The sequence below is a fragment of the Anomaloglossus baeobatrachus genome, chromosome 5 (genome assembly GCF_048569485.1).
Source record: "Anomaloglossus baeobatrachus isolate aAnoBae1 chromosome 5, aAnoBae1.hap1, whole genome shotgun sequence".
Classification (NCBI taxonomy): domain Eukaryota; kingdom Metazoa; phylum Chordata; class Amphibia; order Anura; family Aromobatidae; genus Anomaloglossus; species Anomaloglossus baeobatrachus.
In genome coordinates this window covers 446,538,426-446,556,438 of record NC_134357.1, presented here as the reverse complement: position 1 = coordinate 446,556,438, position 18,013 = coordinate 446,538,426, and the positions used below count along the sequence as shown (strand labels likewise).

At 44.9% G+C, this 18,013-nt stretch overlaps 1 protein-coding gene across 5 annotated transcripts in view; it reads right to left on the bottom strand.

The window, feature by feature from the left end:
* The window catches only part of RGS19 (regulator of G protein signaling 19), a 70,788-nt gene that overhangs the window by 14,686 nt on the left and 38,089 nt on the right, over positions 1–18,013 (bottom strand). The window contains exon 1 of one of the 5 annotated variants that reach the window (XM_075347801.1): positions 8,717–8,812. The exons of the other annotated variants lie outside the window; for them this stretch is intronic. The gene's annotated coding sequence lies outside the window, so the exon portion shown is untranslated. Of the gene's footprint in view, positions 1–8,716; positions 8,813–18,013 lie in introns of those variants that run through there. 5 annotated transcript variants of the gene reach the window in all.

Sequence of the window (18,013 nt, the reverse complement as noted above, 5' to 3'; positions counted from 1 at the left end):
ACACACAGCGCTCCATAAACAACGCAACACACATACAACACCGCTCTCACCCCCCGCCACACCCAGACAACACCCAGGACATGTACAGCGCCCTACACAAACACTTGGTAACTACACACAACAACATATATATATATATATAACAAAAATCATACATTAACTACACAATACGTAAATTCTAGAATACCCGATGCGTAGAATCGGGCCACCTTCTAGTATATACATATATATATATATATGTAGATAGATATAGGTACAGGTGTGTGTGTGTATCTATCTATCTATATATATTATATATATATATATATATATATATATATATATATATATATATATACATATACATACATATACATATACACACACACACATACACACATAGATATAGATTATATATATAGATTTTATATATATATATATATAATCTATCTATATCTATTATTATATATAAACCCCCCCATGAAATAATGTTGGAAGACCGCAATATGGAGCACCAAAGCCCAATTCTCCGTTTGTCCTCGTCTTCCTCCTTCACACACAATGCTACATATAATATATATATATATATATATATATATATATATATATATATATATATATATATATATATATATATATATATATATATAAAAACATACACACCTGTATCCTGTATCTATGTATATATCTGTATATATATACCTGTATCTATATCTATGTATCTATATATCTATATCTATTATATATAAACACCCCCCACGAAATAATGTCGGAAGACCGTAATATGGAAAACCAAACCCCAATTTTCTGTTTGTCCGAGGCTTCTCCAGCCCCTTAATGGCTCCAGTGATGTTGAGCGCTGGTCACACATTAATACGACATCATCCAAAAGGGCCTGACTACCAAAACTGGAGAAAAAGAAGAGAATGTGAAGGCCAATATTTTTCCAGCAAATTTATAGTGGTATTCCCATCTCCAAGATCCTATCCCAACATGTAGACTGTAATAATAATAATAATATTAGCAAATATCTCCAATTAGAAATGTAGTATAGTTCTCTTGATATAACCATGTCACTTACCTCATGCGCAGGCATGGAAGTAGCTTAGGTATCCATGGTTACGATCACAAACAACTGTCACTATGTGAGTGGTGGTAACCATGGATACCTAAGGTCCTGTAATGCCCTGCACATGAGATAAGTGACACAGCTAATTAGAAGAACTATACTACATTTCTAATTGGAGGTACTTGCTCATATTATTATTACACCTACTACATATTGGGATAGGATCTGAACAAGACAAGGATCTTATAGTAGATTGTCACTTCCCCAGTAAAGTCAATGAGCATCAAATCCATGCTCAGATTTTACAGCAAATCCCCCACAAAATCTAGGTGAGTCAGACTCCGAGCACAGTCAGGCCATGGCTCTCCTCATTCATAGAGATGTATGAGGCTGCGACGCTCGGGTCTGGAGACCTGCAGCCAATTCGTGCTGGGTGGTCCATTCTAGGACTGATGCGCAGACATCCGAGTGGTCCCTAAGGGCTGTCTCAGATGTCCTCTTCTTTCACGTATGAGAAAACCGGTCCTCTGTTCATTCAGTTTTTCTCAGATGAGAAACAAAAAGAAAAAGTCTCCGGCTTCTCCTATCAAACAGTATGTGAAAAATGGAGAGCGCATGGAGGTCATCCGATTTTTTTCTCACGGACCAATAGATTTGCACTGGTGATTATGATCTGACACTCAAAGTACTTTTGTTACGAGAAAAAAAAAGAAAACGAGCGCTATCTGGGGGAAAAAAAAAAACACAAAAAAACTGTAAGTCTGAACGAGCCCCCTTGAATTTTTCAACCTTTTCCCACATTTCAGGCTTCAAACAAAGATAAAAATTTTAATATTATGGTGAATAATCAACAAGTGGGACACAATTGTGAAGTTGAATGAAATTTATTGCTTATTTTAAACTTTTTAAAAAAAATAAATAACTGAAAATTGGGGTGTGCAATATTATTCGGCCCCTTTAAGTTAATACTTTGTAGCGCCACCTTTTGCTGTGATTACAGCTGCAGTCGCATGGGGTATGTGTCTATCAGTTTTGCACATCGAGAGGCTGAAATTCTTGCCCATTCTTCCTTTGTAAACAGCTGGAGCTGAGTGAGGTTGGATGGAGAGCGTGTGTGAACAGCAGTTTTCAGCTCATACCACAGATTCTCGATTGGATTCAGGTCTGGACTTTGACTTGGTCATTCTAACACCTGGATACGTTTATTTGTGAACCATTCCAGTGTAGATTTTGCTTTATGTTTGGGATCATTGTCTTGTTGAAAGACAAATCTCTGTCCCAGTCTCAGGTCTTTTCCAGACTCCAACAGGTTTTCTTCAAGACTGGTCCTGTATTTGGCTCCATCCATCTTCCCATCAATTTTAACCATCTTCCCTGTCCCTGCTGAAGAAGAGCAGGCCCAAACCATGATGCTACCACCACCATGTTTGACAGTGGGGATGGTGTGTTCAGGGTGATGAGCTGTGTTGCTTTTACGCCAAACATATCGTTTGGCATTGTGCCCAAATAGTTCAATATTGGTTTCATCTGATCAGAGCACCTTCTTCCACATGTTTGGTGTCTCCCAGGTGGCTTGTGGCAAACTTTAAAAGACACTTTTTATGGATATCTTTGAGAAATGGCTTTCTTCTTGCTACTCTTCCATAAAGGCCAGATTTGTGCAGTGTACGACTGATTGTTGTCCTATGGACAGACTCTCCCACCTCAGCTGTAGATCTCTGCAGTTCATCCAGAGTGATCTTGGGCCTCTTGGCTGCATCTCTGATCAGTCTTCTCCTTGTTTGAGATGAAATTTTTGAGGGACGGCCGGGTCTTGGTAGATTTGCAGTGGTATGATACTCCTTCCATTTCAATATGATCGCTTGCAGAGTGCTTCTTGGGATGTTTAAAGTTTTGGAATTTTGTTTGTAACCAAATCCGGCTTTAAACTTCTCTACAACAGTATCATGGATCTGCCTGTTGTGTTCCTTGGTCTCCATGATGCTCTCTGTGCTTTAAACAGAACGCAGAGACTATCACAGAGCAGGTGCATTTACACAGAGACTTGATTACACACATGTGGCTTATATTTATCATCATCAGTCATTTAGGACAACATTGGATCATTCAGAAATCCTCAATGAATGAGTTGGCTGCACTGAAAGTAAAGGGGATGAATAATATTGCACGCCCCATTTTTCAGTTATTTATTTTTTAAAAGAAGTTCAAAAAGAAGCAAAAAATTTCATTCACCTTCACAATTGTGTCCCATTTGTTGATTCTTCACCAGAACATTAAAATTTTTACTTTTAGGTTTGAAGCCTGAAATGTGGGAAAAGGTTGAAAAATTCAAGGGGGCCGAATACTTTCGCAAGGCACGGTATATGAGCAGTGACTAGAATGTACAAGAACAAAAACAGTTTTCAGAACAATTGGATGCTATATGGTGACTCTGTATATGGGATCTAATTTTTTTGCACGGCCATTGACTTGAATAGGCGAGTCTCATCTAAAATGATCTTTTTTTATGGGGCAATGACATTTAATTCATATGAAAAACCCAGCCCAATAACATTGTATTGTTCTAATTTTTTCCACAGCCAGCACTCGGAAGGAAAGCACGGCTGTGTGAACGCAGACTAAGGGGTACTTTGCACGTTGCGACATCGCTACTGCGATATCGTTGGGGTCAAATCGAAAGTGACGCACATCCGGCGCAGGTAACGACGTCGCAACGTGTAAAGCCTAGATGCACCGATAAACGATCGCAAAAGCGTCGTAAATCGGTGATCTGTGTCGGTCATTTTCATAATGTCGCACCAATAGGAGATACGATGTTGTTCCTCGTTCCTGTGGCAGCACACATCACTGTGTGTAAAGCCGCAGGAACGAGGAACATCTCCTTACCTGCCTCCACCGGCTACGCGGAAGGAAGGAGGTGGGTGGGATGTTTACGTCTCGCTCATCTCCGCGCCTCCGCTTCTATTGTCCGCCTGCCGTGTGACGTCGCTGTGACGCCGCACGACCCATCCCCTTAGGAAGGAGGCGGGTCGCCGGCCAAAGCGACGTCGCAGGGCAGGTAAGTGCGTGTGAAGCTGCCGTAGCGATAATGTTCGCTACGGCAGCTATCACAAGATATCGCATGTGCGACGGGGGCGGGTACTATCGCCCTCGGCATCGCTAGCCGATGCTAGCGATGTCGCAACGTGCAAAGTACCCCTTACATGCAGATTCTGATGACGATTTGCCGCCTATTTCACGCCCTCAACATAGACAAAGGCAAAATCTGTGGTGAAAATGTCCGTGATCAGTTTCATCGCATAGCTAGGAGTGTAATCCATATATAATATATATATGCATAAATAAATATATATATATACATACATACACACACATATACATACATATACATACATACACACATATACATACATATACATACATACACACATATACATCCATACACATATTTATATATATATATATATATATATATATATTATATATATATATATATATATATAATACACATACATACACACACACACACACACACGCACACACACTGGGGTCCAGGAGGCTGAGATACAAGGAGCCATTTGTACAGCGGTCTTAGCTCTCCTTGTGTCTCCAGTATGGTGAAAACATGGCAGCCACTCGTACGTTTTTCTTTCTGTGACTTCTTTGCCCTACAGGGACACTATTTTGTCAGGTGAAGTAAATCTCCATATTACAGGTATACTGTAATACACCTTTACAGACCAAGGACTCATTAAAACAACTCCTTACCTACATCTCAGCTGCCCGAGAACATAAATGGGACTTAAATATTGGGGTCTTATAATTTTTGGCTTACAATGATCACAAACCCTGACAAAAAAAATATACTGCAAGCCAGCAGAGATCTCGCAAATGATAAGAAGTAGTGATGAGGGAGCGAGCGGGTACTTTTTACTCGTAACAACTAGTAATGAGCGGGCACTGCTATGCTCTGGTGCATGGTACTCTTAACGAGAGGTTGGTGCCCGGATGGGTGCGAATCGTGTAGAGAGTATAATGGAAGTCAAGGGAAATTCGAGCATTTTTCAAGAAGATTTCACAGAAAAATACATCAGTTCCCCATTAACCTCCATTATTCTTGCGTACTTCAGTCGGATACCATACGAGCGTCCGACTACTCGTTACGAGAACTGCGGACTCGAGCATGGTAGTGCTCACTCATCACTAACCGTTACGAGTACAGAGCACTCAGGCATGGTAGTGCTCGCTCATCACTAGGTATGACTATAGCGCACCCGAGCGTGGTACTGCTCGCTCTTCATTGGTTATGAGTACCAAGCACCCAAGCATGGTAGTGCTCACTCATCACTAAATGTTGTGAGTACCGAGCACCCGAACATGGTAGTGCTTGATCATCACTAGTTACAAATACCGAGCACACGAGCATGGTAGTGCTCATTCTTCATTGGTTACGAGTACCAAGCACCTGAGCATGGTAGTACTCACTCATCACTAAATGTTATGAATACCGAGCATCCGAACATGGTAGTGCTCGCTCATCACTAATTACAAGTACCGAGCACCCGAGCATAGTAGTGCTCACTCATCACTAGTTACGAGTACCGTGCACCCGAGCATGGTAGTGCTCACTCATCACTAGTTACGAGTACTATGCACTCGAGCATGGTAGTGCTTACTCATCACTAACTGTTATGAGTACCGAGAACTCGAACATGATAGTGCTCACTCATCACTAGTTACAAATACCAAGCACACGAGGATGGCAGTGCTTGCTCATCACTAACCGTTATGAGTACGGTAGTGCGCTCCTATCACTAGTTACGAGTATTGAGCACCCGGGCATGGTAGTGCTCACTCATCACTAACTGTTATGAGTACTGAGCACCCAAGCATAGTAGTGATCACTCATCACTAGTACCGAGCACCTGAGCATAGTAGTGCTCGCTCATCACTAACTATTATGAGTACTGAGCACCCAAGCATGGTAGTGCTCGCTCATCACTAGTTACGAGTACCGAGCACCCGAGCATGGTAGTGCTCACTCATCACTAGTTATGAGTACTGCGCACCCGAGCATGGTAGTGCTCACTCATCACTAGTTACGAGTACCGAGCACCCGAGCATGGTAGTGCTCGCTCATTACTAGTAAGGAATTGATATATAAAGTGTATTGGAGCATTGCGGACCCTGATATTATGCAGTGACTAAACTAACATAACAGTAGGAGACCCCTTTAATAAACAATATCCTACAATATACCCATAAGCCCTCTGCCCCCTCGCAGGCCGCTAAGTGCGTAATGTATAAACCCAGACAGGAAGTCGCCTCGGGACGCGTCGCCGTCTATTTTAAAGGGTGAAATTAAAATCTATTTAGTGCTGTAATGTTTATCGGCAGGGGGATCAGTGGACAGTTCTCAATGGCCCTTTATACGGTTTATATAATGTGAGTATATTGCGTTTTGATCCTCTTACATTCCGACAGTTCGCCTCGTGATGGGTGTGATGTATCTCAGGGTCTGCCTTCCCCACTCTTGCAAGAAAAATGATTCACAGCAACACAGAGTATTTAAGGGGCACTTCCATACTAAATCCCTACTAAACTCTGAAGTTTAAAATAGATTTCTAGGTCTCTGGCAAATGCTGAGTTATATCCAACAGATAACATTAAAAAAAAAAAGAAAAAAAGCATGATATGGTTCTCTGCCCCAAAACAAGGCCTGACAGTGTGCCTACCAGGGAGCTCTGAGCTTGTGCTGGCTTCACCAAGATGTACCCTGTGGTTACCCGCACGTCTGTCCTCAACTACCTGTGAGGCTGACGACCTCAGCTGATCAAGACCGATAAGGTTCTGAAAGAGTTAACACTACTCGACTGAGCATCGAATGTAGAGGCAAGAAACAGGAAACTCTGAGAGAGACCAGACCACAAAAGTACAACTCCCTCACCCATAGTCTGTCATGTGGGTACAGAAGTACCACCTAGGACCCTTGTGCCCGAAGGAGCTCATCAGGTCTATAGGAAATCTATTGTACCGCTGCGTTTTGAACCACACAGATCTGTCCAGGAGCGGCAGCCGGGCGTCCAACCCGCCACTCCATTCTCTAACAGGAATTAAAGCGCACTTCCAAGGCTAAACATTCCCCATTCTTCCAACTGGTGTGGGACCCAGTGTCAGTAAGTTACCATCTATCCAGCGAATAGATAACTTTTCACCAGACAACCCCTTCAATGGTGCTTTGTGAAGAGTCTAACAAAGTCAGTGTATGCAAGTACCATGTACTTAAATTAATACATCAGCACGTAAATACGAAGAAAAGATGGCCAACGTTTCCATCTATCACAGACCTTGGTCACAGCCTGTTAGTTAGTCCAGTTAATAGTCCACATATCCAGCAGGCAGCCGATTTCAGGTCTGGACAAGTCGCAGGCTAGCAGGTCTCCAGCCCAGATCCAGAAGGCGACGTGATTCTCGGGCCCAGACCTTGAAACGAATCTCATACCAAGACTCAAAAGGGCCTTGCAGGTCGTGGGCCCAGATACCAAGGGACCTCGCAATTCATGGGCACAGACCTCAGTGGGCCATGAGATTCACGGGCCCAGACCCCAGAGGGACACAAGATTCACGGGCCCTGACGCCAAAGGGCCAATGCGATTCTCAGGCTCAGACCCTTATGAGCCAAACAATTCTCGGGTTCAGACTTCAAAAGGCCGTGCAATTTTTGGGCCCAGACCCTGAGGGGCCACATTATTCTCATACCCAGATCCCAAAGGGCCACACAATTCTTGGGCCAAGACCTCAAAGGGTTATGTGACTATCAGACCCAGACAACGAGGTGGCCAAACAATTCTCGGGTCCATTCCCAAAGGGCCACACAATTCTTGGGCCAAGACCTCAAAGGGTTATGTGACTATCAGGCCCAGACAACGAGGTGGCCAAACAATTCTCGGGTCCATTCCCAAAGGGCCACGCGATTCTAGGGCCAAAATCACAAAGTGTTATGCAATTCTTGACCCCATTCCCCAAAGGGCCACATGATTCACAGGCGAAACCCCAAAGGGCCACGCAGTTTTTGGGCCCAGACCCCAAAGGGTTACGTGGTTCTTGTGCTCAGACCCCGAAGGCCACTTAAAGAGGACCAACCAGCAGGATTTTCATGTATAAACTAAAGCCAGTGCTATACTAATGCTATCATGCTAATTCTATACATACCTTTAGTTATGAGATCGGATGTATACTTTCTGAAATACAGGCAAGTAAAGTTTGTGAAATGCACGGTTATTTGATTGATAGCAGCTACAGAATATCTAATAGGTTGGTTGGGTTTTGCTAGTTATTCCTGCCCTGTTATTACAGGGGGAGGAGGGAGGAAGGAAGGTCAGGGGGAGGAAGGTCAGGCAGCAGACAGGGGCGGTAATAACTAGCAAAACCCGACCCACCTATTAGATATTCTGTAGCAGCTATCAATCAAGTAGCAGTGTATTTCACAATCTTTACTTGCCTATATTTCAGAAAGTATACATCCAATCTCACAACTAAAAGGTATGTATAGAATCAGCATGATAGGACCAGTATAGCACTGGTTTTAGTTTATATAGGAAAATCCTGGTGGTTGGTCCTCTTTAAGTCTACCAGCCTGATCACATACACCAAAAATAGAATGCCTACCTGCTACTTGATCCCAAGCAATCATATTTCTTTATAGAAGAGAAGATGTCCATTGGTCAAAAGTGCTCTCTCCTCCATATATTACCAGTAGGGGGCACCATGTATAGTCTGACCCGTCTTTGGAGCAATCTATGGAGGACATTATAGTGTAGAGGTAAGAGCCGCACTCTTCTTGTCTTTAATCACTATGGTATACAGTGTCTATAACTGATCCAAAAAAATTAGTAAATTATCAATAATGCAAAGGGGTCCAAAATTAGTCCTTGAAATGGAACTTCCAGTCTTTCATATGACCCTGGATTATTATAGACACATAAGGAGGCCATTTCCTTATTTTCAATTGAGACAAAACCCCTTTGGCGTTGCTCAGAGATTTTCCTAAGTCGCTACTTACTTAGTTACAACCCAAAACACTGTAATGTCCAACACTTCGTCTACTGCACAACACGGCACTGTATACACAACAAGGCACGGGGACAATTCACTGCTTCACCCAACATCACAGATCTGCCCAGCCGCTGCACTACAGCCTCCCCCTCCTGCGCGCATTCACTTCCCTTAATCCGCGCAAAAACACCCCTGCCCATACACGTGAACTATACTCTATAATATATATATATATATATATATATATATATATATATATATATATATATATATATATATATATATATTATATATATATATATATATACACATACACTGTATGCCGTGACACACATCATCGGGCCTTAACAGCCCAGACTCAGCGATGACGCTTTCAGGCTATTAACCCTTGTTTTTACATAAAGAATGTAAAGAAAACAAGAGAATTTAGGACCATCGAAAATTAAGATGGAGAGGCAAAAATGGGGTACGGGGAGTCAACAACGTATAAGTGTATGAGCACGATGGTGGGCTCCACTATGGGACGTTGTATCACCCACGCCGTAATGAAATGCCCCACTCACTGAAACTGAAAATCCCTCTCCGCAGAGCCGGGAGCTGATCGGAAGGGGCCATAGTGGTCAAAAGGGTCTACTAGTTTATTATTGGCTGGTACTGACAGCAACAACGATAATGAGGATGATGATGAAGGGGTATCCAAATCCAAATCATGGGTTTCCAGGACTGGCCACAAACCGCCAAGCCACTACAGTGACCCACTTTTGAGGGTACATTTAGGGAACAGTTCTCCATGTAGGATGGAATATAGTAGAAGAGACTCGGATTTATGGGTCGTGTGGAAGGGTAGGAGGTAGTTGGGTTGGAGAGGGGTAGAGACTACTGATGAGCGGGCACTACCATGCTCAGGTGCTCAATACTCGTACCCAGCAGTTGGATGCTTGGATGAGTGCGGCTCAAGTATAATGGAAGTCAATGGGAAGATTTCCCGTATAAATGCTTGAGTCTTTCATTATGTTCCATTATATTCGGGTACTCGAGTGGAGAACATTCGAGCTTCCAACTGCTCATTATGAGTGCCGAGCACCCGAGCATGGCAGTGCTCGCTCATCACTAGTATAGATGCCTCCAGGCCTGGGGCAGGGGTTGTAGGTAGCTGAAGAACATGGAGAGGTAAGGGAACCGCATCTCATGCCGGGAGTGGGAGAGTATACCGAGCACCAATGCCTGGTGTTATGTCTGGGGATACAATTGCTCGGCTTAGTGGTGAATATGGAGAGTATAAATGTATAACGTGCCCTGTGTGCAGATAATTTGGGGTGCAGGGGGATTACAGTCATATGAAAAAGTTTGGGCACCCCTATTAATGTTAACCTTTTTTCTTTATAACAATTTGGGTTTTTGCAACAGCTATTTCAGTTTCATATATCTAATATCTGATGTACTGAGTAATATTTCTGGATTGAAATGAGGTTTATTGTACTAACAGAAAATGTGCAATCCGCATTTAAACAAAATTTGACAGGTGCAAAAGTATGGGCACCCTTATCAATTTCTTGATTTGAACACTCCTAACTACTTTTTACTGACTTACTAAAGCAGTAAATTGGTTTTGTAACCTCATTGAGCTTTGAACTTCATAGGCAAGTGTATCCAATCATGAGAAAAGGTATTTAAGGTGGCCACTTGCAAGTTGAATCTCCTATGAAGAGTGGCATCATGGGCTCCTCAAAACAACTCTCAAATGATCTGAAAACAAAGATTATTCAACATAGTTGTTCAGGGGAAGGATACAAAACGTTGTCTCAGAAATTTAAACTGCCAGTTTCCACTGTGAGGAACATAGTCAGGAAATGGAAGAACACAGGTACAGTTCTTGTTAAGCCCAGAAGTGGTAGGCCAAGAAAAATATCAGAAAGGCAGAGAAGAATGGTGAGAACAGTCAAGGACAATCCACAGACCACCTCCAAAGACCTGCAGCTTCATCTTGCTGCAGATGGTGTCAATGTGCATTGGTCAACAATACAGCGCACGTTGCACAAGGAGAAGCTGTATGGGAGAGTGATGCGAAAGAAGCCGTTTCTGCAAGCGCGCCACAAACAGAGTCGCCTGAGGTATGCAAAAGCACATTTGGACAAGCCAGTTACATTTTGGAGGAAGGTCCTGTGGACTGATGAAACAAAGATTGAGTTGTTTGGTCATTCAAAAAGGCGTTATGCGTGGGGGAAAAAAACCACGGCATTTCAAGAAAAGAACTTGCTACCCACAGTAAAATTTGGTGGAGGTTCCATCATGCTTTGGGGCTGTGTGGCCAATGCCGGCACCGGGAATCTTGTTAAAGTTGAGGGTCGCATGGATTCAACTCAGTATCAGCAGATTCTTAACAATAATGTGCAAGAATCAGTGACGAAGTTGAAGTTACGCAGGGGATGGATATTTCAGCAAGGCAATGATCCAAAACACCGCTCCAAATCGACTCAGGCATTCATGCAGAACAACAATTACAATGTTCTGGAATGGCCATCCCAGTCCCCAGACCTGAATATCATTGAAAATCTGTGGGATGATTTGAAGCGTGCTGTCCATGCTCGGCGACCATCAAACTTAACTGAACTGGAATTGTTTTGTAAACAGGAATGGTCAAATATACCTTCATCCAGGATCCAGGAACTCATACTCATTAAAAGCTACAGGAAGCGACTAGAGGCTGTTATTTTTGCAAAAGGAGGATCTACAAAATATTAATGTCACTTTTATGTTGAGGTGCCCATACTTTTGCACCGGTCAAATTTTGTTTGTTTGTATCCTTCCCCTGAACAACTATGTTGAATAATCTTTGTTTTCAGATCATTTGAGAGTTGTTTTGAGGACCCCATGATGCCACTCTTCATAGAAGATTCAAATAGGAGAACAACTTGCAAGTGGCCACCTTAAATATCCTTTCTCATGATTGGATACACCTGCCTATGAAGTTCAAAGCTCAATGAGGTTACAAAACCAATTTACTGCTTTAGTAAGTCAGTAAAAAGTAGTTAGGAGTGTTCAAATCAAGAAATTGATAAGGGTGCCCATACTTTTGCACCTGTCAAATTTTGTTTAAATGCGGATTGCACATTTTCTGTTAGTACAATAAACCTCATTTCAATCCAGAAATATTACTCAGTACATCAGATATTAGATATATGAAACTGAAATAGCTGTTGCAAAAACCCAAATTGTTATAAAGAAAAAAGGTTAACATTAACAGGGGTGCCCAAACTTTTTCATATGACTGTATGTAGGTAGCAGTAATGCACAGTTAGGGCATAGTTTGGGGCATGGTGGGTACTGTGTAGGTATAGGAAGGACTGATGGTAGGGATGCCCTCCCTGTGTGTGAGGGAAGATTGGATGCAGAGGTACAGTATAAGTGACATGGAGGGTACAATGTCTCTGGGGTGCCAGGTATGAGTGTACTGTATGTGTATAAGTGGCACGGGGGGTGGTAATGTCTGCCTTGTGCACAGTGAGTGCAGTTTGGTCTGTAAAGGGTAGTGCAGGAACACTTTAGGACACAGGCGGGAAGTGATTGTATAAGTGATAATGTCTCTACTATGCCCAGCGTGGGGTACTCTGCGGAAAAGGGGGCAATGTGTGAGCACAAAAGGTTTGCAGAAAAGTTAAAGTGGTACTCCCATTTACAAGATCCTATCCCAATATGTAGTAGATGTACTAATAATAATATTAGCAAACACCTCCAATTAGAAATTTAGTGTAGTTCACCTGATTAGCCACGTCTCTTACCTCATGTGCAGGGCATTGCAGCTTAGGCATCCATGGTTGCACTAACAAACAACTAACTAATGACACTATATGAGTGGACGTAACCATGGATACCTAAGCTGCAATCACCTGTACATGAGGTATGAGACGTGGCTATATCAGGAGAACTATACTACATTTCTAATTGGAGGGATTTGCTAATATTCTTATTATTACACCTACTACATAAGAGGATAGGATCCTGGAGATCCGAATAATCCTGTAAGTTTATCTTGTGCCAAATGTGGGAGTATGAAGTAACACAGGAGAGAGGACAGGGTCTATATACATGGATGGCTGTACAGAGCAGTAGTAGTGTGAAAAAGTCTGGGTAGTAGTAATGTCTCTGTGCCCAGTGTGGGGGTAGTTTGGGGTGTACGATGCACGTACGGCTGGGTGTACAGAGCAGTATTTATGTCTCTGTGCCTGGAATGGGGGTAGTTTGGGGGCACAGTGGATATACGTCTGGGTGTACAACTCAGTAGTAATGTCTCTGTGCCTGGTGTGGGGGTAGTTTGGGGGCACAGTGTGTATAAGGCTGGGTGTACAGAGTAGTAGTAATGTCTCTGTGCCTGTTATGGGGGTAGTTTGGGGGCACAGTGTGTATAAGGCTGGGTGTACAGTGTAGTAGTAATGTCTCTGTGCCTGGTGTGGGGGTAGTTTGGGGGCACCATGTATGTAAGGCTGGGTGTACAGAGTAGTAGTAATGTCTCTGTGCCCGGTGTGGGGGTAGTTTGGGGGCACAGTGGGTATAAGTTAGGTTGTACAGAGTAGTAGTAATGTCTCTGTGCCTGTTATGGGGGTAGTTTGGGGGCACAGTGTGTATAAGGCTGGGTGTACAGTGTAGTAGTAATGTCTCTATGCCTGGTGTGGGGGTAGTTTGGGGGCACAGTGTGTATAAGGCTGGGTATACAGTGTAGTAGTAATGTCTCTGTGCCTGTTATGGGGGTAGTTTGGTGGCACAGTGTGTATAAGGCTGGGTATACAGTGTAGTAGTAAAGTCTCTGTGCCTGGTGTGGGGGTAGTTTGGGTGCACAGTGTGTAAAGCTAGGTGTACAGAGTCGTAGTAATGTCTCTGTGCCTGGTGTGGGGGGAGTTTGGGGGCACAGTGTGTATAAGGCTGGGTGTACAGAGTAGTAGTAATGTCTCTGTTCCTGGTGTGGGGGTAGTTTGGGTGCATAGTGTGTATAAGTTAGGGTGTACAGAGTAGTAGTAATGTCTCTGTGCCTGGTGTGGGGGTAGTTTGGGGGCACAGTGTGTATAAGGCTGGGCGTACAGTGTAGTAGTAATGTCTCTCTGCCTGGTGTGGGGGTAGTTTGGGGGCACAGTGTGTATAAGGCTGGGTGTACAGAGTAGTAGTAATGTCTCTGTGTCTGGTGTGGGGGTAGTTTGGGGGCACAGTGTGTGTCAGGCTGGGTGTACAGAGTAGTAGTAATGTCTCTGTGCCCGGTGTGGGGGGAGTTTGGGGGCACAGTGTGTAAGGCTGGGTGTACAGAGTAGTAGTAATGTCTCTGTATTTTGTGTGGGGGTAGTTTGGGGGCACAGTGTGTATAAGGCTGGGTGTACAGAGTAGTAGTAATATCTCTGTACCTGGTGTGGGGGTAGTTTAGGGGGCACAATGTGTATAAGGCTGGGTGTACAGCGTAGTAGTAATGTCTCTGTACCTGGTGTGGGGGTAGTTTGGGGGCACAGTGTGTATAAGTTAGGGTGTACAGAGTAGTAGTAATGTCTCTGTGCCTGGTGTGGGGGTAGTTTGGGGGCACAGTGTGTATAAGTTAGGGTGTACAGAGTAGTAGTAATGTCTCTGTGCCTGGTGTGGGGGTAGTTTGGGGGCACAGTGTGTATAAGTTAGGGTGTACAGAGTAGTAGTAATGTCTCTGTGCCTGGTGTGGGGGGAGTTTGGGGGCACAGTGTGTATAAGTTAGGGTGTACAGAGACGTAGTAATGTCTCTGTGCCTGGTGTGGGGGTAGTTTGGGTGCACAGTGTGTAAAGCTAGGTGTACAGAGTCGTAGTAATGTCTCTGTGCCTGGTGTGGGGGGAGTTTGGGGGCACAGTGTGTATAAGGCTGGGTGTACAGAGTAGTAGTAATGTCTCTGTTCCTGGTGTGGGGGTAGTTTGGGTGCATAGTGTGTATAAGGCTGGGTGTACAGAGTAGTAGTAATGTCTCTGTGCCTGGTGTGGGGGTAGTTTGGGGGCACAGTGTGTATAACTTAGGGTGTACAGAGTAGTAGTAATGTATCTGTTCCTGGTGTGGGGGTAGTTTGGGGGCACAGTGTGTGTAAGGCTGGGTGTACAGAGTAGTAGTAATGTCTCTGTGCCTGGTGTGGGGGTAGTTTGGGGGCACAGTGTGTATAAGTTAGGGTGTACAGAGTAGTAGTAATGTCTCTGTTCCTGGTGTGGGGGTAGTTTGGGTACATAGTGTGTATAAGTTAGGGTGTACAGAGTAGTAGTAATGTCTCTGTGCCTGGTGTGGGGGTAGTTTGGGGGCACAGTGTGTATAAGGCTGGGCGTACAGTGTAGTAGTAATGTCTCTGTGCCTGGTGTGGGGGGAGTTTGGGGGCACAGTGTGTATAAGGCTGGGTGTACAGAGTAGTAGTAATGTCTCTGTGCCTGGTGTGGGGGTAGTTTGGGGGCACAGTGTGTATAAGTTAGGGTGTACAGAGTAGTCGTAATGTCTCTGTTCCTGGTGTGGGGGTAGTTTGGGGGCACAGTGTGTGTAAGTTAGGGTGTACAGAGTAGTAGTAATGTCTCTGTTCCTGGTGTGGGGGTAGTTTGGGGGCACAGTGTGGATAAGGCTGGGTGTACAGAGTAGTAATGTCTCTGTGCCTGGTGTGTGGGGAGTTTGGGGGCACAGTGTGTATAAGGCTGGGTGTACAAAGTAGTAGTAATGTCTCTGTGCCTGGTGTGGGGGTAGTTTGGGGGCACAGTGTGTATAACTTAGGGTGTACAGAGTAGTAGTAATGTATCGGTTCCTGGTGTGGGGGGAGTTTGGGGGCACAGTGTGTATAAGTTAGGGTGTACAGAGTAGTAGTAATGTCTCTGTTCCTGGTGTGGGGGGAGTTTGGGGGCACAGTGTGTAAGGCTGGGTGTACAGTGTAGTAGTAATGTCTCTGTGCCTGGTGTGGGGGGAGTTTGGGGGCACAGTGTGTGTAAGGCTGGGTGTACAGAGTAGTAGTAATATCTCTGTGCCCGGTGTGGGGGTAGTTTGGGGGCACAGTGTGTATAAGGCTGGGTGTACCGAGTAGTAGTAATGTCTCTGTGTCTGGTGTGGGGGGAGTTTGGGGGCACAGTGTGTGTAAGGCTGGGTGTACAGAGTAGTAATATCTCTGTGCCCGGTGTGGGGGTAGTTTGGGGGCACAGTGTGTATAAGGCTGGGTGTACAGAGTAGTAGTAATGTCTCTGTGCCCGGTGTGGGGGGAATTTGGGGGCACAGTGTGTAAGGCTGGGTGTACATTGTAGTAGTAATGTCTCTGTTCCTGGTGTGGGGGGAGTTTGGGGGCACAGTGTGTATAAGGCTGGGTGTACAGAGTAGTAATATCTCTGTGCCCGGTGTGGGGGTAGTTTGGGGGCACAGTGTGTATAAGGCTGGGTGTACAGAATAGTAGTAATGTCTCTGTGCCCGGTGTGGGGAGAGTTTGGGGGCACAGTGTGTGTAAGGCTGGGTGTACAGAGTAGTAGTAATGTCTCTGTGCCCGGTGTGGGGGGAGTTTGGGGGCACAGTGTGTGTAAGGCTGGGTGTACAGAGTAGTAGTAATGTCTCTGTGCCTGGTGTGGGGGTAGTTTGGGGGCACAGTGTGTATAACTTAGGGTGTACAGAGTAGTAGTAATGTATCTGTTCCTGGTGTGGGGGGAGTTTGGGGGCACAGTGTGTATAAGGCTGGGTGTACAGAGTAGTAGTAATATCTCTGTGCCCGGTGTGGGGGTAGTTTGGGGGCACAGTGTGTGTAAGGCTGGGTGTAGAGAGTAGTAGTAATGTCTCTGTGCCTGGTGTGGGGGGAGTTTGGGGGCACAGTGTGTATAAGTTAGGGTGTACAGAGTAGTAGTAATGTCTCTGTTCCTGGTGTGGGGGTAGTTTGGGGGCACAGTGTGTATAAGGCTGGGTGTACAGTGTAGTAGTAATGTCTCTGTGCCTGGTGTGGGGGTAGTTTGGGGGCACAGTGTGTGTAAGGCTGGGTGTACTGAGTAGTAATGTCTCTGTTCCTGGTGTGGGGGTAGTTTGGGGGCACAGTGTGTGTAAGTTAGGGTGTACAGAGTAGTAGTAATGTCTCTGTGCCTGGTGTGGGGGGAGTTTGGGGGCACAGTGTGTATAAGTTAGGGTGTACAGAGTAGTAGTAATGTCTCTGTGCCTGGTGTGGGGGTAGTTTGGGGGCACAGTGTGTATAAGGCTGGGTGTACAGAGTAGTAGTAATGTCTCTGTGCCCGGTGTGGGGGTAGTTTGGGGGCACAGTGTGTATAAGTTAGGGTGTACAGAGTAGTAGTAATGTCTCTGTGCCTGGTGTGGGGGGAGTTTGGGGGCACAGTGTGTAAGGCTGGGTGTACAGAGTAGTAGAGTAGTAGTAATGTCTCTGTTCCTGGTGTGGGGGGAGTTTGGGGGCACAGTGTGTAAGGCTGGGTGTACTGAGTAGTAATGTCTCTGTTCCTGGTGTGGGGGTAGTTTGGGGGCACAGTGTGTGTAAGGCTGGGTGTACAGAGTAGTAGTAATGTCTCTGTGTCTGGTGTGGGGGTAGTTTGGGGGCACAGTGTGTATAAGGCTGGTTGTTCAGAGTAGTAGTAATGTCTCTGTGTCTGGTGTGGGGGTAGTTTGGGGGCACAGTGTGTGTCAGGCTGGGTGTACAGAGTAGTAGTAATGTCTCTGTGCCCGGTGTGGGGGGAGTTTGGGGGCACAGTGTGTAAGGCTGGGTGTACAGAGTAGTAGTAATGTCTCTGTGTCTGGTGTGGGGGGAGTTTGGGGGCACAGTGTGTGTAAGGCTGAGTGTACAGAGTAGTAGTAATATCTCTGTGCCCAGTGTGGGGGTAGTTTGGGGGCACAGTGTGTATAAGGCTGGGTGCACTGAGTAGTAGTAATGTCTCTGTGTCTGGTGTGGGGGGAGTTTGGGGGCACAGTGTGTGTAA